Source organism: Heterodontus francisci, unplaced genomic scaffold, assembly GCF_036365525.1.
Source record: "Heterodontus francisci isolate sHetFra1 unplaced genomic scaffold, sHetFra1.hap1 HAP1_SCAFFOLD_59, whole genome shotgun sequence".
Taxonomy (NCBI): domain Eukaryota; kingdom Metazoa; phylum Chordata; class Chondrichthyes; order Heterodontiformes; family Heterodontidae; genus Heterodontus; species Heterodontus francisci.
Genome location: NW_027140758.1, coordinates 5,850,254 through 5,869,794, shown reverse-complemented (window position 1 = coordinate 5,869,794; position 19,541 = coordinate 5,850,254). Strand labels below are relative to the sequence as shown.

Sequence of the window (19,541 nt, the reverse complement as noted above, 5' to 3'; positions counted from 1 at the left end):
CAGGAGGAGCATATCACGGGACTGAGTTCTCCTGCCATGACTTACCCTTAGATTAATTAGTTACTCCCTTAATTAAAAAACGCTAATGACACTCGGGGCATTGTTCTACCCACTACAATCTAAAGTCCTTCATAAGTTACACTGAATAAAAAAAACACTTTAGTAGTACTCATCTTATCAGCAGAGGTTTTTTTTCAACTAAAAAACTTTGCCCTTTTCTTTATGATATTTAAATACACTAACAGCAGTGACTCACCAACCAATCACCTTGCAGCTCTCCTCTGACATCACAGTTGGCTTCTTTTTTTTTCAAAACTCCAGCACACTGGAAGAGCTCCACTCCACTCCTGGAAGGTAAGAGACTGGGCCTCGATCCTCGGATTGGATTTATAGGCTCCGCTCTCAACGTTCTCCTCATATCGGTCCAATTAGGTCTGCTCCGCTCCGCTCCTCTCCGCTCCCGGAAGGTAATTCACCAGCTTTTGCAGAAAAGTAGGTCTTAAGCTGTTGCAGTACCTGTTAGAAAGATAGTCTAAGCTATTCTGAAGTCATCTTCCAATGTCATCTGCATGGAAGCAGGATTTTAAAGGACAAGATGTAGTTTTTAAAAGTCACTTCAATCTTGCTCAAGAGTCTTTTCAAAGAAGCCAAGTAAATCTTGATAAAAAGTCATATACATTTAGAGATCTTTTAAAAGCACTTCAATCTTGTTAATAAAAAGTCAGATGTAAATTTAAGAACTCTGATAAGGCCATGCTAAAAAGTTACATACAATTAAGAAATAAAACACAACATTTAAAATGTCTGAACTCATTTCTGAAAGTTGACCACTGCTGCTGCCGGTGTCTTCCTGGAATAGTGGAGCTGTTGTGTCAACAGAAAAGTCCTTCCCGAGCAGGCCCTGAGCCTGTTGGTACCGGGTCTAATCCAACCCAGGTAAAAATCAGGGTACAATGTGGGCAATGAGCCCAAATTGCTGAACTACAGGTCCCTGTCACTTTAAAGAGTGGGCTGGTGCGATTATGATCAGAGGCTCCTTCTAAGCACATTTCTCACCACCACAACTTCCAGATGCTGGTGTTAGTGTGTGCATGTACTAGCAGTTGCAGTGCTGTTCAGACCTCAATAGCAGTGAAAGTCTCAGAGTTCACCGCTATTGGGGCTGTAAAATCCAGGCCAATATCTCACAGTCCTGTTAGATTTGCTCTCCCTCTGTACAAAATCAAACTCCACATATTGTCTTTCACTCACTCCTGTTTCCAGCCCTGATGGTGCAGAAATCCCCTCTCAAAGGTACACAATCCAGTTGATTTCTGATCAAATAACTCCTTCCTCATTCAATAGAGGAAACAGAGACATGAACAGGAGTCAGGTGCAAGAAAGTTTCACCAACAGAGCAAAGAAAGGCACCAACAAAAGTCACACCTACTTTCCAAATCATTTCATTGGAATATTCTTTCACTTGTTTTGTCGGATGACTGCAATAAATCTGAAAATGAGCACCATGAGGTTTGTGTTCACTCGTCACATTTTTGCAACACTTAAAATCCAACTTTTAGATGCAAACAAGTTTACATAAAATGTCAAAGGGAATTTATTTTGAAAAACATCCATTGCATCTTTGTCACTGGTCTGGAGTAACACAGAATTCTTTCCAATTATCTTCCGTTTGCTGATAAACATTGAACTCGTGGCCTGTTCTCGTTAATGGTCACGAGCAGCAAAAACAGACAGAGCAAGTCTGACCGCCCAGAGATGTGGAAAAGGCTTCAGTTTGGGACATATGCAGCAAATCAAATGTTCACCCGGCCCCGAAAGATTCAAAAACTGGGGAAAAGGACACAAGGAGATAGAGAATAAGCTAAAGCTGACAATGTAAATATTTCCCATCCTTGATATCTCTCTATTCCAATCCAACCTTCAGAGTTGTGGAAATAATTTTAGTGTAAATTGTGCAGCTCAAGAGTCAAAACCAAAGGGCGATGCAGAATAAAGGAGAACTGCCAAAACCCCAGATTGAACCAGGGATCTTCAGTCTAACACACTCCCAACTGAGCTATTTCAGTCTCACAGGCTTGGGATGATAAGTGGCAAGTAACATTCGCACCACACAAGTGCCAGGCAATGACCATCTCCAACAAGAGAGAATCTAACTATCTCCCCTTGACATTCAACAGCATTACAATCACTGAATCCCCCACCATCAACATCATGGAGGTTACCATGGGTAGCCATACAAATAACGTGACTACAAGAGCAGGTCAGAGGCTTGGAATCCTGAGGCGAGTAATTACAGTGCAGCTGTTGGCTCCACCCCAGGGGCTGAATTTGTTCTGTAAACCATGAAGCAGCTTCCTCTCAAATCCCAGGTTTATCAATAAATCCTCTTACAAAAGCCCCAAAGAGTGATATATTCCTCTCACTCATCCATGACTACTGACTCCCCAAAGCCTGTCCACCATCTGCAATTCACAAGTCAAGAGTGTGATGGAATACTCTCCACTTGCCTGGATGGGTGCAATTCCAACTCAAGAATCTCAACACCGTCCAGGACAAAGCAGCCCACTTGACTGGGACCCCATCTACAAACATTCACTCCCTCCACCATCGGCACACAGTGGCAGCAGTGTGTACCGTCTACAAGATGCACTGCAGCAATGCACCAAGACTCATTCGACAGCACCTTCCAAACCCAGCGACCTTTACCACCGAGAAGGGCAAGGGCAGCAAATGCACGGGATACCACCACCTGCAAGTTCCCCTCCAAGCCACACACCATCCTGACTTGGAACTATATCGCCGTTCCTTCACTGTCGCTGGGTCAAAATCCTGGAACTCCCTTCCTCACAGCACTGTGGGTGTACCTACCCCACATGGACTGCAGCGGTTCAAGAAGGTAGTTCACCACCACCTTCTCATGGGCAATTAGGGATGGGCAATAAATGCTGGCCTAGCCAGCGATGCCCACATCGCATGAATGAATGAATAAAAAAGTGAAGTATCCCTTGTGTCATTGTTTTGGTAGAAAATATAACCCTGGTGGAATTGCCCCTCCCAATCACACCTCACTTCATAGAACATCGAAAATGGAGAAAATTTATGGCACAGAATGAGACCATTTAGCAATCGTGTCTGTGCCAGCTGAAAAAGAGTGATCCAGCCCAATCCCACTTTCCAGGTCTTGGGAATGGGATCTGAACAGATCTCAGAGCTCACATTATGTGAATGTTCTGTTGAAGTGTTGATGAGCTGATATACCAGGGGAGATTCACACTGTTAGACACAGTGTGAAATACAATCAAGTATTTATAAAACATTACAACATGTGAGTAATATTCCCCATTGATTTCTCAGCACTGATGGATTGTGAAGTGGGAGACAGCCAGAATTCCCAGTGATCCACACTGACCCTGAGCTGAGAATGAAATGAGAAAAAGTTCAATCTTCAGCAGCGAGATGATGCAGAGAGGTAAGAGTCCTGAATCAAGGAGAGACTTTCTCATACTGCTGTTAAATCTCATTTCAAACACTCCTTGAACTCTTTGCCGAGGAATTTAGAGCTGGATAACGCCTGTAAAATCAGCCTAAAAAGGAAATAGAAAACACCCACCGTGGGCTCAAACTCAAAAACTTGAGATTCAGAGTTTCATGCTTTCATCGACTGAGCTCACCAGGCCTGAGACAGTGTCCCCGTCCTGTCTGTTATTGGACGGTGCAGCTGTTGGCTCCACCCCAGGGGCTGAATTTGTTCTGTAAACCATGAACCAGCTTCCTCTCAAATCCCAGGTTTATCAGTAAATCCTCTTGCAAAAGCCCCAAAGTGTGATGTATTCCTCTCACTCATCCAGAATAAAAGTTACATCTTTTGCTCTTTTTACCTTCCAAACATTGACTTCTATTTTACTCAGCATTTATTTCTCTCTCCTTTTTATGTTGTGCATTTCCTAATAAACATTTAATTTCAATTATTTATGAGGGATGAAATGAACAGAAAAGATTTTCTGCAATGGAACCGGGGTGTGGGACAGAGTGAGTGGTTCGGATCTGGAATACACTGCCTGAGAGTGTGCTGGAGGCAGATTCAATCGTGGCTTTCAAAAGGGAATTGGATAAACACCTGAATAGTGAAAATTTGCAGGGCTACACTGAAAGGGCAGAGGAGTGGAATTAGCTGATCTGCTCTTGCAAAGAGCTGTCATGGACATGATGGACTGAATGGTCTCCTTCTGTACTGTAACCATTTGAGTCCTTGATTCTAACTCTGTCAAATTTGTTCTGAACTTGCTCTGCTCCAAGGAGAACAACCCCAGCTTTTCCAGTGTCTGCACATAACTGAAGTTATGAGGAACCATGGGGAACCCACTGTAAACCTTCCTCCAGACAGAAATACAACTGTTCACCACCACACTGTCACCCAGCTGTTCACATGATTTGGATGTGGGGACCAAATGTAGTATTTCCAAGTTTGCAGATGACACAAAACTAGGTGGGAATGTGTGTTGTGAGGAAGATGCAAAGCGGCTTCAAGGGAATTTGGACAGACTTAGTGAGTGGACAAGAAAGTGGCACATGAAATATAATGTGTAAAAATGTGAGGTTATCCACTTTGGTAGGAGAAACAGATGTGCAGATTATTTGTTAAATGGTAAGAGTGTGAATGTACAAAGGGGCCTGGGTGTCCTTGTCAATAAGTGACTGAAAGCTAACATGCAGGTGCAGCAAGCAATTAGGAAGGCTAATGATATGTTAGCCTCTTTCACAAGAGGATTTGAGTACAGGAGTAGTGAAGTCTTGCTTCATTTAACCTTGGTTGGTCTGCAGTTTGGAATACTGTGTGCAGTTTTGTTCCCCTTACCTTAGGAAGGATATCATTGCCATCGAGGGAGTGCAACGAAGGTTCACCAGACTGGTTCCCGGGATGGTGGGACTGTCAAATGAAGAGATATTGGGGAAACTGGGCCTGTATTCTCTAGAGTTTTGAAGAATGAGAGGTGATCTCATTGAAACTTACAAAATATTTAAAGGGATAGACAGGTAGATGAAGCTAAGATGTTTCCCCCGGTTGAGGAGTCTAGAACCAGGGGACACAATTTCAACAGAAGGGGAAAGCCACTTAGGACAGCGATGAGGAGAAATTTCTTTACTCAGTGGGTTGTGAATCTTTGGAATTCTCTACCTCAGAGGGCTGTGGAAGCTCAGTCATTGAGTATGTTTAAAGCAGAGATTGACAGATTTCTAAATACAAATGACATAGGGGAGATGGAGATAGTGTGGGAAAAAGGCATTGAAGTGGATGATCAATCATCATCATATTGAATGGCAGGGTGGGCTCGACGGGCTGAATGGCCTACTCCTGCTCCTATGTTCCTATCAGTCTGCAAACTTCATATGCATGCTGTCATTGTCCCTTTTATTCCATGGGCTTCAGTTTTACTGGCAGTCTAGTATGTGACATCATCAAGAAGGTTTTCAATAAGTTAAATAAGGAGAAATTGTTTCCAGTGGCAAAAGGGTCAGTAACCAGAGGATGTATTTATCAGGTGATTGAGAAAAGAACCAGAGGCGAAATGAGGAATGATTTTTTATACAGTGATGTGTTGTGATCTGGAATGCACTGTCTGATCAGGACTTGAAAGCAGATTCAGTCGTAACTTTGAAAAGCAATTGGGATAAATACTGGAAGGAAAAATGTACAGATTACAGGAGACAGCACTGACACAATGGAACAAATGGTCTCCTTCTTTGGGTATCATTCTATGGTTTTATGAACATAATGTTGATACAATTCGCTGAGTTGGAAGGGAAGTGAACCCAGATTGCGGGTATTCTAAACACCAGACCCAAACCAAATGAACAAGCCCGTTGTTTAATCTCTGTTTTTCACACCAGCTTCTCCTCGCTCTTTCTGTGTTTCCTGCCTGGTCTGTTCCTCTGACCTTCATTCCTGACACTCTATTGAGAATGGCCAACTCACTGCGCCTCTCACTCACACCGTCACTCCACCCCTTCACCCACTTCCAAACCTCTCTGTTCAACAGTACCTCACATCTGCTCCTCTGCTCCATTAATATAACAGGAAAACATTTTCAAACAGACATTTCCAGACAGTGAATGTTCCAGTAAGACAAGGTAAAGAGCAGATTCATTCACTTTAAATACAGAGAGAGCAGCTCTCCCTGTTCAGTCTAAGGAGCAGATGTGGTTTCACTCCCATTAGTCTTAGAGACATGGGCCAGAATTTTAAGGGACCGTTGGAGACGGGAATGGAGGCTGGGGAGGGGGAGGGGGGTGTATAAAATAGGGATGGAAGACGTTGGACCGGATTTTTCTGTCAGCGGCTGACATGGAGGGCAGACTTCGCACATCCACACGGCAAGAAGGCATTTAAAGTATGTATGAGTCCAATTGTCAGCAATTTTATTCACTGGATCCAATTGAACTAATAGCACACGGGAACCACGGGGCTTCAGAGCCTCGCCTGGTTAAAGGAGGTGACTGGGAGGTGGGAGCTGAGTGTTGGCTTCACTGGGAAGCTATCGGGTGAGGCAGCAAAACTTGGCAGCAAGGGTGGAGGGGGAATGGGCATCAGGAAACACTGTCAGGAGTGGGGGCCAATGTGCCAGCTCTGCAGAGGGAACAACACCAGGGTGCCATTGGGGCAGTGCCACTTCATTGAGGATGACAAGTGAGGTAAATGTGGCTGGGTGTTGTTTACTGTGAAGGCCTTGCACTCAGGGAGGGGCAACCTGTCATGGGCCTCATTCGAGGCTCTCATTGGATTCGAGGTTCCCATTGAGGAGGAGGAGGAGGAGTAGAGAGGAAGGGAGGGAGGCGCAGGCACCAGCAGGGGCACCACAGCAGCTTGGGGGCCCACAGGAAGGCCAGCCTCGAACAGGAGGCTGGAGAAGGAGGCAGAGGAACACGTCAGCCGAGGTTCAACTACCTGCAGATGTCCGAGTGACAGTGTCTCCGCAGACTGCACCTCTCCACGGAGGTCGTCACTGATCTCTCTGCCATGATGCAGCTGTGCCCCCTGCGACTTGGTGGGCACCTGATGCCAGTGTCACTGAAGGTCACCGTGCCACTGAACTTCTTCACCACCAGATCATAGCGGGGATCCACTGGAGATATGTGTGGAATCTCACAGTCTGTAGTGAATCAGTGCATCAAGGAGGTCACCAATGTCCTGTTCAGGAGGGCCAGTGACTATGTGCACATTGATCCAAACAGTCAAGCTGAGAGAGGTATAGGATTTGGGGCCATCGCTGGATTCCACCAGGTGTAGGGTGTCATTGACTGCACCCATGTGACCATCAAGGCTCCTGCAGACCAGCCAGCAGCCTTCAACAGGAAGGGCTTCCACTTGCTCAGTGTGCAATTGGTCTGCGACCACTGCAAATGGATCCCATAGGTGTGTGCACAAATCCCGGGAAGCAGCCACAACGCCTGCATACCAAGGCACTCCCAGGTGCCAGAACCTTTCCGCGGCCCCATCCGCTTTCAGAGATGGATCCTTGGAGACAAGGGCTACCCACTGAGGACGTGACTACTGACGTCTGTGAGGAACCCACGCACGGATGCAGAGGAGAGGTACAACACCTGCTGCGGGTCAACCCGAGCGACCATCAAGGAGGCCATTGGTCTCCTGAAGATGAGATTCAGGTGCCTAGATCGATCCAGTGGAGCCCTTCAGTATGTCCCGGCGAGGGTCTCGCATATCGTGGTGGTTTGCTGTGCACAGCACAATCTGGCATTACAGAGGGGCGAGGTGTTGACTAGTGAGGATATCGTGGTGTGTGATGTCTCCTCTGATGATGAGGATGTGGAGGAGGATGCTGCCCAAGCAGTGCCAGATGAAGAACCTCAGGCACAGTAGGAAAGGGGCCATGAGATACACACAAGGGAGACATGAGACACCCTTATACATTCAAGTTTCCTTTGAGCCTTACCACCTTCTGGAACCACAGCAAAAAAGTCTTAGCTTTAAGCAGCCCTGTTGTCGCCTCCTTCCTTCTGCACTGCAGTGTCCAGGTACACATCGCACAGTGACAAGGCCGAAGCTTTGTGAACTCAGGGCTTGGTCCCTCACTTCCAGCCCCTTGGGAGGAAGGGTTTAAATGAAGTCCCAAAGGGCATCAACAATGGGAATGAGACATAGTGAGAGAACATCATTTCTTTCTTCCATGTGACACCAAACACAACCCTATCCATCTGGAATGTACATTCACCCGTGAACCCCTCAGTGAATCTAGGTGCTCTTCTTAAATCTTTTCCGGGTGCTCCTACGTGGTGCTCCCCCTGCTCTGTCAGCTGAGGTGGAGACAGGCTGCTGACCTTGCTGCCCCATGGCTTGGGATGACATTGGTAGCCGTCCTCTTGCTGCCTGAGGAACCTTGAGGGCCCCGGCACACTGAGGGCCTCCTGCACAGGTACAGGGACCCCCCTCTGTCATCGAGGATGATGGAGGCAGGCACTGGCATCACTTGTGTCACTGGCAGAGGGGCTTTGGAGCTACTGTCCACACCAGGAGCACCCTGAGAGGAGACCCCAGATGTAGCAGCCAGCTGCTCCTCCCCCTTATAAGACACACTTGTAACTCCCTGCTGACCTGAGAGGGATGTGGACCTGGTGAAGAGTTCAGGTGCCTCGTCCCCCCTCTCGCCTTGTCACCGCTGGATGGAGCTCATGGACAAAGCGATGGAGTGCAGGTCTGCGCACATCTCCGGCAGCCACTGATTGGTCGACTGGATCTGGCTCTCCATCAGAGTTACCAATCTCTCAAGGAAGGAAGCCAGACACACCCCCATCAGAGACAGTACAGCATGCAAGGCCTGGATGGACTCCTCCATCATCCGAACTTGGGTACACATAACCTCTGGCAACTCTGCCAGATGTTGCCTGACCTCTTGCTGCAGCTGCAGCATTTCCCGTGTTGCTGGTGACACCAGAGGCACGTCATCAGCCTGGGACTCAGCATGGGCCTGGCCTCCCACAGACTTCCAACTGCCAGTGGCCTCGGCTGTCACAGCCTCCGTCAGCTGCCCGGGCCTGTCTGTGACGTGCTCACCAGCTTGTGTGCCCAAATCTAACAGCAGGTGGATACCCACAGATTGAGGGTTTCTGTGCTGGTGGAGGGTGCAGGGGAATGAGGTGATGGTGCACCATCTGAGGCTCCCTCCTCCTCCTCAGAGGTGTCTGGCTGTCCCACAGTCTCTCCAGCTCTTCGCTCTTGTCATTCATCCTAGCCTGCATGTGAAAACAGGGACATTGAAGGGTTAGGGTCTGCCCATCGTGACATTCCAACGACCCCTACTGTGCAGCTCCATTGATGCAGTGGTGAACAGATGAGCAGTGTGGCTCCTTTGCAGCGGATGCTCCCTTGTGCCCCAGGAGATGTTCACTCACTCTCTTAGGTAGGTGTCCCTGTCTCTCCATCAGCTATGGAGCAGCTGCTTTGCTGCCCGGCCTGTTCCATGGCCTCCTCCTCCATCGGGATGAGGACATGGAGATAAGGCATCCACTGCCAGTCTTGGCACGCTCTTTCCGATTGTGGGCTGTCTTCTCCTGCAGCCACTATGATCAACAAAGTTAGTCTCCCAGCGGGGACAAGCCCAATATCTCTGATGGTGATAGTCCAGCAGTCCATGATGTGGACACACATATTCCTCCTGCATGTGGCCCCTCTCGAGGGACTGTGTGAGTTTATACAATGACTGACGTGCACCTCCCACCGAGATGCAGCCAAGCCTCAGGTGCATGTCCTGCTGCCCTTCCCCAATACACATGACTGGGTGGTCACTCCCTTTCCACCAAACACTGCCTCTCACTCTGCCATGCGCAATGTCCAAAGAGTCCAAAGTGTTTTGAGTTTGCGCCTGAGCAGCCCGGATCCGGTCATTGACCCACTTCGTGCACTGGATCCATGTCTTGGGGATGACCCCACGGCTGCTGACTTCACCTTCTATCTCAAAGCAGCTTTGCTTGGTCAGGTGGACAGGTTTCCACCTCCCATCCCTGGGGAAGAGGATCTTCCACCTATCTGTTGTCACCTGGAGGCGAACCTGCACGAAGGCATCACCAAACCATTGGACCATGGTCACTGCAGGCTCGCATTCAGCTCCTTACCTATCAGGCAGCAGAGACAGCAGAACGGGTCCTGGGGCATCAGTGACAGCAGAACGGGTCCTGGGCAGCAGAGGCAGCAGAACAGGTCCTGGGGCAGCAGATGCAGCAGAACAGTTCCTGGGGCAGCAGATGCAGCAGCACTGGTCCTGGGGCAGCAGAGGCAGCAGAACAGGTCCTGGAGCAGCAGATGCAGCAGAACTGGTCCTGGGGCAGCAGATGCAGCAGAACAGGTCCTGGGGCAGCAGATGCAGCAGAACTGGGCCTGGGGCAGCAGACGCAGCAGAACAGGTCCTGGGGCAGCAGAGGCAGCAGAACAGGTCCTGGGGCAGCAGATGCAGCAGAACAGGTCCTGGGGCAGCGGAGGCAGCTGAACAGGTCCTGGGGCAGCAGATGCAGCAGAACGGGTCCTGGAGCAGCAGATGCAGCAGAACGGGTCCTGGAGCAGCAGAGGCAGCAGAACGGGTCCTGGGGCAGCAGAACGGGTCCTGGAGCAGCAGAGGCAGCAGAACGGGTCCTGGGGCAGCAGAACGGGTCCTGGGGCAGCAGAGGCAGCAGAACGGGTCCTGGGGCAGCAGAACGGGTCCTGGGGCAGCAGAGGCAACAGAACGGGTCCTGGGGCAGCAGAGGCAGCAGAACGGATCCTGGGGCAGCAGAGGCAGCAGAACGGGTCCTGGGGCAGCAGAACGCATCCTGGGGCAGCAGAGGCAGCAGAACGGGTCCTGGGGCAACAGAACGGGTTCTGGGGCAGCAGAGGCAGCAGAACGGATCCTGGGGCAGCAGAGGCAGCAGAACGGGTCCTGGGGCAGCAGAACGGGTCCTGGGGCATCAGAGGCAGCAGAACGGGTCTTGGGGCAGCAGAACGGGTCCTGGGACAGCAGAACGGGACCTGGGGCAGCAGAGGCAGCAGAACGGGTTCTGGGACAGCAGAGGCAGCAGAACGGGTTCTGGGACAGCAGAGGCAGCAGAACGGGACCTGGGGCAGCAGAGGGCTCTCAGGAAGACAGTCCTTTAAACCAGGCAGCAGTGAATGCAGGGCTGGCAGCCCTTTAAATATGGTGCCAGCACCTGCCGTTGTGTCAGATGTCGGTGCCATCGGTGCCTCGTTCCCTACCTCTGGTCCTTGTTTACATGGGCCCCACGCCTCCCCTTCATTAATTGGTCGGCTGCTCCGTGATCGGGGTCGGTCGGCCACATTTCACTCGTGTGGTGACGACACCCACTTCCGGTGCCTCTGCCGAGAGCCGCACCGTTAGTTTAAAATTCAGCCCATGGGGTCAAGAGTGGAAAATCTCCCCTCTGATTCTCTCTACTTAAAATGAAGGAGACACCAAATTAAAACTGATGAAACCAGGGATTGTATCCTGGTTCTTCAATCTAATGTTCTCCCAACTGAGATATTCCATCCTCACTGTGAACTCATCTTCATTGGAGACAAATATAACTCCAGGCGGAATTTCCCCACGCGTTCATTCCTCACTTCAGGGGAATGGGACCCGACCAGATCGCGGAACTCAGATTATGTTAATGTTCTGCTCTTGATATCTTAATATTATCTTGCGTTTGAGCCACTTTTAATCAGGTTCACGGACAAATTCTTCCATCATCCCTTCTCCCACATTCTCTCTCTCTCATTCATTCTTTATTCCTCACAATCCAGAAAGGGTTAGGAATCAGAGCTCACCCCCAAACCCTCTGCACACAGACCTCTGTCTGTTACCCTGTTTGATCCAAGAGACCAGTCAATAAATTACACTCATTATAAACACAGAAAGCTGCCTCAGAGTGTTGGACAGAGATAAATGCACTGAAGTCTTTTGAAAAAAGTTCATCTTACGGGTTGTTACTGAGCCCACGGAGCAGGGCGAGCCCAGGCTCCAGCCCCAGCCCCAGCCTGTGCTGTGTTAGCTGATGCCACCTGGTGTGATACTGAGCCACACGGAGCAGGAAATGGCCTGGTTGTATTCATGGCCTGTGTTGTGTTAACTGATCCCACTCAGTGTGGTAGGATCCACACAGAACAGAATGGGCCCAGGCTCCTTCCTCAGCCTGAGGGATGATAGTTCTTCTCACACGTTGTTGTCCAGAGCCCCACACAGAAAAGGGAAATCTAAGGCTCCATCCCCGGCCTGTGGTATTTTACTTCATCGCACCTGGCATGGTAAGGAGTCCCCAGAGCAGTAAAGATCCAGCTTCCATCTCCGGCCTGTGCTGAATTAGCTGATCTGACCTGGTTGGCACTGAACCGCAATCAGGGGAGGATGGGCCGAGGCTCCATGGCCTGTGGTGTGTTAGTTATTCTCATTTGGTGAGGTACTGAGCACTATATAGAGCAGGATGGGCCTGTGCTCAGTGAGCTGATCTCACCTTGTGTGGTCCTGAGACCCACACACAAAGCAGGACAGGCCTAGGCCTCATCCCCGGCCTGTGTTCAATTAGCAGATCTCAGCCAAAAGATTTTGATAAGGTTCCACACCAGAGGCGTCTCTATAAGATTAAAGTCCCTGGTATCAGTGGTAATATATTGATCTGGATTGGGAACTGACTGGCAGACGTAGGCAGAAATTAGTTACAGATGGATCTGGATCTGTTTGGAGACCAGTTACCAGTGGTGTCCCACAGGGATCGGTGTTGGGACTGTTGCTCTTTACTATTTTTATTAATGATCTGGATGTAGGTGTAGGGGGCACCATCTGTAAATTTACAGATGATTTGAAGATCTGTGCGAGTGTTTAGACTGTAGACGATACTCGACTGTTTCAGGCTGATCTTCATGTGTTGGGAGATTGGGTTCATGACTGGGAAATGATGGTTAATTTGGGTAAGTGCAGTGTTATTCATGTGGACAGGGCGAATGCTCAACATTCATACACGCTTCAGGGAAAAACATTAAAGTAGGTGGAAAAAAGAAAATAATTTTGAGCAGAGATCTGGATGTTCTAGTGCACAGATCTCTAAAGTTACAGCAGCAATGCTGTGAAGTGATAGTTGGAGCAAATAGAGGGATGGGCTGCATTCAGAGGACAATTGAGTATAAAATGAGGCATATTCTTTCATGGGATGTGAGCGACACTGACAAGTCCAGAATTTGTTACCCATCCCTAATTGTCCTTGACAAGGTGGCGGTGAGCTCCCTTCTTGAATTGCTGCACTCCATGTGGTGTAGGTACACCCACAGTGCTTTTAGGAAGGGAGATCCAGAATTTTGACCCAGCATCAGTGAATGAACAGCGATATATTTGCAGATCAGATGGTGTGTGACTTGGAGGGGAGCTTGCACATGGTGGAGTTTCCATGTATCTGCAGCCCTTGTCCTTCAAGGTGGTGGAGGTCTTCGGTTTGGAAGGTGCTGTCTGCAGAGCCTTGGTGAGTTGCAGCAGTGCATCTGGTAGATGGTACACACTACTGCCACTGTGCGTCAGTGATGAAGGGAGTGAATGTTTAAGGTGGTGAATGGGGTGACAATCAAGGTGGCTGCTTTGTCCTGAACAGCGTCGAGTTTCTAGAGTATTGTTGGTGCTGCACTCATCCTGGTTTGTGCCTTGTAGATGGTTGACAAGTTTTGGAGAGTCAAAAATCACAAAATTATTGCAGTGCAGAAGGAGGCCATTCGGCCCATTGTGTCTGCATAGAATCATAGAACATAGAAAGTTTACAGCACAGGCAGGCCAAAAAACGAGCCACCCAGCTGAATCCCATTGTCCAGCATTTGGACCGTAGCCCTGCAGGTTCAGGTACTTGAGGTGCACATCCAGACTCCTTTTAAATGAGTTGAGGGTTTTTGCCTCAGCTACCCTTACAGGCAGTGAGTTCCAGACTCCCACAGCCCTCTGGGTGAAAAAACCTTTCCTCATCTCCTCTCTAATTGTTCAACACATCACTTTAAATCTATGCCCCCTAGTCACTGACCTCCCTACTAAGGTAAATAGACCCTTCCCATCCATTCTATCCAGACCCCTCACAATTTTGTACATTTCAATCAAATCTCCCCTCAGCCTCTTCTATTCCAAGGAGAACAACCCCAGTCTATCCAATCTTTCCTCATAGCTGCATTTTTCCAGTCCTGGCAACATCCTCGTAAATCTCCTCTGTAACCTCTCTAGTGCAATTACATCCTTTCTGTAATGAGGTGACCAGAACTGCGCACAGAACTCAAGTTGTGGCCTAACTAATGATTGATACAGTTCCAGCATAACCTCCCTGCTCTTATATTCTATACATCGGCTAATAAAGGAAATGATTCCATATGCCTTCTCAACCAACTTATCAACCTGTCCTGCTACTTTCAGGGATTTGTGGACATTCACTTCAAGGTCCCTCACTTCCTCTACACCTCTCAGCATTCACCCATTAATTGTGTATTCCTTTGCTGTGTTTGACCTCACCAAAGGCATCACCTCACACTTCTCCAAGTTGAGTTCCATTTGCCACTTTTCTGCCCACCTGACCAGTCCATTTCTCCAGCTCTCCTAATGAGCATTTCACCACGTGCCTTGAGCTGAGTTACTCATCACAGAATTCCCACTATCTGATTTACTCTTGTAGCCAGAGTATGTATATGAATGGTCCAGTTAAGCTTTTGTCAATGGTAACCCCCAGGATGTTGATGGTGGGGGGATTCAGCGATGGTAATGCTGTTGATCGTCAAAGGGAGATGGTTACATTCTCTCTTGTTGGAGATGGTCATTGCCTGGTACTTATGTGGTGTGAATGTTACTTGCCACTTAGCAGCCCAAGTCTGAATGTTGTCCAGGTCTTGCTGCTTCTGGACACGGACTCCTTCAGTATCTGAGATGTCCCGAATTTGTCCTTTTATGAAACCTTGGTCAGGACTCACTTGGAATATTGTATCCAGTCTTGGTCTCCTCACATGATGGGTGATATTGAGGCTTTGGAAAGGGTACAGAGGAGAGACATTCGACGAATTCCCAGTATAAGACATCTTGGTTATCAAGTTAGACTAAAAGAGTTGGGACCCTACACCTTAGAGAAACCTTGACTGAGGGGTGATCCGATTGAGGTTCATAAATAATGAAGGGTCCAATTTAGCATGGGAGAGGAGTCATAACTTTGTATTGTAAAAGGCCAGATGGCACCCGGATCACATTCAATTTCATTTTCAGTGTTGGGTTAATGTACTAGGATGGCCGAGTGGATAAGGCGTTGGACTTAAGATCCAATGGACATGTGTCTGCGTGGGTTCAAACCCCACTCCTGGTATCTGTGCTTACAAAATGTTACTTATTCTTTCCCTGACTTTTGCCTTGCACCATCATCTCTTCTGTCATTTAATCACTCTTGCCTTCCAACTGATCACAGCTTCCTATTATTTGATCTGCCCCAGCACCGTTCCTTGGCTCTGCGCTTGATTATAAACTGGTAAATCTTTAACTTAATCTCCTCTGTACCCTGACAATGACCTTCTCATCCTTCCTGGATTGTGGTTCCTCACAGGATCCGCTGCCTCTCCGACTCCCCTCCAGGTAACTGAAGGCCCTGAGCCTTGGTCTCGCTTTATACGCTAGCTGGTAGTTGATTCCTTGCAGGTCTGCCACCGGTCAGGAGAAGCTCAAGACCCAGATCAAGCAAAGTATCAAGAGGAATGTGAACAAAGGCTCCCTGGCGCAGAGCAAGGGACAGGGCGCCTCCGGCTCCTTCAAACTCAGCAAGAAGGAAAACCCAGGGAAAGGTGGGAAAGAAGGTGAAGAAACCAGCAGCCAAGAAATCTTTAGTGAAGAAACCAGCAGACAAGAAATCTTCAGTGAAGAAACCAGCAGACAAGAAATCTTTAGTGAAGAAACCAGCAGACAAGAAAGTGACAACAAAGAAAGTAACAGCAAGGCGGCGGCAACGCCAAATAAGGCGGTGAAGAAAGCAGTGCTTCAGAAAAAGTCTCCTGCGAAGAAGGTCAAAAAAGGCAAGAGTGCGGCGGGCGGAAAGGCGCTGAAGAAAGTGCAGACATGGAAGAGCAAGGTCAAGCCGAAAGCAGCGAAGTCTCAGAAAGCAGGGTCTGGAAAGAAGTGAAAGCGCGGGAAACTTGTAAACATCTGAACACAAAGGCTCTTCTCAGAGCCACCCACATCTCTCAGGAAAGAGCTGATCCCCTGATCAAATGATCCCTGTCCCGGCCCCGCCTGCAGATTCCACATGGAAATGATTTGGAGTAAATCCAGGATCCCTGGTGACTCCCCTCCACACAGCCCTTTCCCCTCTCTCTGTAATAAAACAGAGGGATATCCGGCCCTCACTCTAACTGGGGATGTATTCGGTGCAGTCTCAGTTCACAAATTCAGGGGGAGAGTCTGTAAGACAGTAACACTGGCGGAGAAACCCCACCTCACAACTCAAACCCCAACACATGAGTTTCTCCAATTCAGCTGGAGTCGGGTGACAACAGGAGCTGGGATAGGCTGTGATCGGGAATGTTAGGAATGGATTTGTTCAGGGAGGAATGTACCTGGAATCTCCGAATATAATAGTTCCTTATTTCCCCAGATGACACATTCTGCAGTGAGAGTGAAAAGTCTCTTCACTGCTTCACATTTACTAATTGTTTGGTTCTAGATGAATAATGAGTCAGAGAGTAATGACAGGATCTGAAGCTTCTCTCACACCAGCCCTTGAATGACTCAGTGTGAAGTGTCCAATGTGGGAAGCTACTGCCAGGGTTTGTCAATCTGAACAGTTTCAGCTCAGTTACTGGGGGCCTGGAATCCCCACAGTTTGACTCTGTCTCTGATTGGTCATCCTCTTCTCAATCCAATTCTTAACCAATAGGAGAATCACATATAAGTAAATAGAAGTTCTCATTGGCTTAGATTTTCCAATTGGAAAAAGCCCGGCAATTCCAGAGCAGGAAGGAATTGAAGTGATGGAAAATTTCAATTTTCAGGCAACAATTTTAAAACCTCTCATTTTATGTTCTGTTTTACAGTATTTACCGTCACAAAATCCTGACGCGATTTTAGGAATCGTTTTCATTTGTCAATCTGTTAACTGTAAGCGGAGGGAGGAAGGTCCAGATCAGCAATTTAAAACGGGACAAATATCAGCTTCTTCTCTGTAAAAGGAACAAATTAGCGACTAACCGCTTCTCACAGGCTTCTCGGGGACTGACAGAAACGAGCGGTGTCTGATCTTTTCTCCTGAAAGAGGCGGATAATGCTGCAGGGAGCAATGAACTGCCCTTCACTTTCTGGCTGCTAATACACCCCTGATTTTAAACAGTTCAAACAGCGACTGATGCTTGTGCCGGAAAATAAGCAGATTCACCAGAATGATCCCGGTCCATCATGGCCAAAGACATCCAGCTGGCCCGCCGCATCCGCGGGGAACGCACCTAAAACCCAGTTTCAGTAACAAGTGTAACAAGGGCTCTTTTCAGAGCCACCAAATCAGCAAAGGAAAGAGCTGCCATTTCTGTTCATCATCAAACCCATTAGATTGGAGGGGCGGCCACATGGTTTCTGTTTTGTCACATCACTTTCCCGAAAGGCCTGTCGGACTGACAGCTGATCTGGAATTTAGAAAGCAGCATTACCGGAGACTCATTGCTGCTCAGCACAATCTCAACCCCGCTCCTGGGATCCGTTAGCTGGCATTTGGGGAAAAGAAATGGATCCCAGTTTTATTTGGAAGGCATTAATGGAGCCGGGTCCGTTCACATGAGGGTTATTTACAAACATTACCCAATGAGTTCACTAATATTTGAATCCATTGGAGATTAGTACACAGGATATGTAAGGCAGCTCGGTCACTCTGACTGAAACCGCCAGTTCCCCGGGGTTGCAGACCCTGACACTGCGGGGAGAGAATCCCCGACTCTATCCCGCCGCCGGGGGAAACAGACAGCTCTGTGTCCGGAGAATAGGGAGGGCTGGGGAGAAGGCACATATTAAAGCGCTGCAATGGACTCAGCTCCTGTGTGTGCACAACTCTCACTGATTCCGTCCTCTGGGAACAGTGCGGTCGAAACAGATCAGGTTAGGAGAGAAACACACAGCCCGAGAATGGTCTCTTCCTTCCTGCATTTACTCTGTTCTGGGAGCAGATTCTCATTGAGAAGCGGCGCTCAGATCACCAGAGAGAAAAAAAACACACAATTCAAACTGTCCAAATAAAAAACAGAGAATTAACCCGGACACTTCCATTATTAAATTAATTCATCAGCTCCGAACCAGTTCCCGTTAATGTACCGGGATAATCTCGGGATTTATCAAATCGAAGGCAGCAGGATTTATTAAATTGTTGATTCTGACACCCTGTAGTTCAGTTCTTCACTTAACTAGAGGGGGAGATGTGTGAGCAGATAAACAGAGCGAAATCCACAGAGGGAACTGAAAACACACCTGGACAGATGTGAAACAGGTCAATCCACTGTCACAATAACTCCATCTCTGACTCCCTCCTGACAGTAACCAGTCCTTTCACAGAGACTGTGGGTGGCTCTGAAAAGAGCCTTTGGTTTATTAGATGACATTTTGGCCGCTTTACTTTTTCTGGGAGCTCTTGAGTGCTGGTTTTCTTGGGCAGCAGTGCGGCCTGTATATTAGGCAGCACCCCGCCCTGAGCGATAATCACCCCTCCCAGCAGCTTGTTGAGCTCCTCGTCGTTGCGGACGGCCAGCTGCAGGGGTCTGGGAATGATGCGGGTCTTCTTGTTGTCCCGGGCCGCGTTACCGGCCAGCTCGAGGATTTCAGTGGTCAGATACTCGAGCACAGCAGCCAGATAGACCGGGGCTCCGGCACCCACACGCTCAGCATAGTTACCCTTTCTCAGGAGCCTGTGAACACGGCCCACCGGGAACTGCAGTCCAGCCCGGGAGGAGTGAGACGTGGCCTTGGCCCGAGCTTTCCCGCTGGCCTTTCCTCTTCCAGACATTTCCACAATCTCACAAATACTTTCACAAAGAATGAATAACTTCCTTAGCATTGATACTACATCGCAAGCAGTCAGGATGGCTGAACGGTCTAAGTCGCTGTGTTCAAGTCGCAGTCTCCACTGGAGGCGTGGGTTCGAATCCCACTTCTGACAAGTTGTGTTTTGACTGAACTGGAGGCGTTTGGGAGCAGCGGTGAAGAGCAAATAGAAAACAGGAAAGAACATGGACAAACAAAATAACAATGGCCCCAAAGATGTTGCATCAAATCATTCGAGGAAGAGGCAACGAAGCAAACAGCAGGGCACAGAAAAGATCAAAAATGTAACCTTTGTATCGGGGTGGAAGATGTTGCCAATATCCTTAATGAATACTTTACTGTTTTCCCGAATGAGAGGGTGATGCAGATATTGTTATTAAGGAGGAGGAGAGTGAAGTATTGGACGTGATAACTTAAGGAGAGAGGAAGTCTTAATGGGATGAGCATCCTTGAATGTAGATAAATCACCAGGACCAGATGAAATGTACCCCAGGCTGTTGA

The 19,541-nt window shown here is 48.5% G+C and overlaps 2 non-coding genes across 2 annotated transcripts; both read left to right on the top strand.

Moving 5' to 3' along the window:
- Positions 1–15,259: 15,259 nt before the first annotated feature.
- trnal-uaa (transfer RNA leucine (anticodon UAA)) lies at positions 15,260–15,342 on the top strand. Its single transcript has one exon. It is a non-coding gene; the product is annotated as a tRNA-Leu (tRNA).
- A 3,730-nt stretch (positions 15,343–19,072) lies between these two features.
- trnal-caa (transfer RNA leucine (anticodon CAA)) lies at positions 19,073–19,155 on the top strand. Its single transcript has one exon. It is a non-coding gene; the product is annotated as a tRNA-Leu (tRNA).
- Positions 19,156–19,541: the final 386 nt, after the last annotated feature.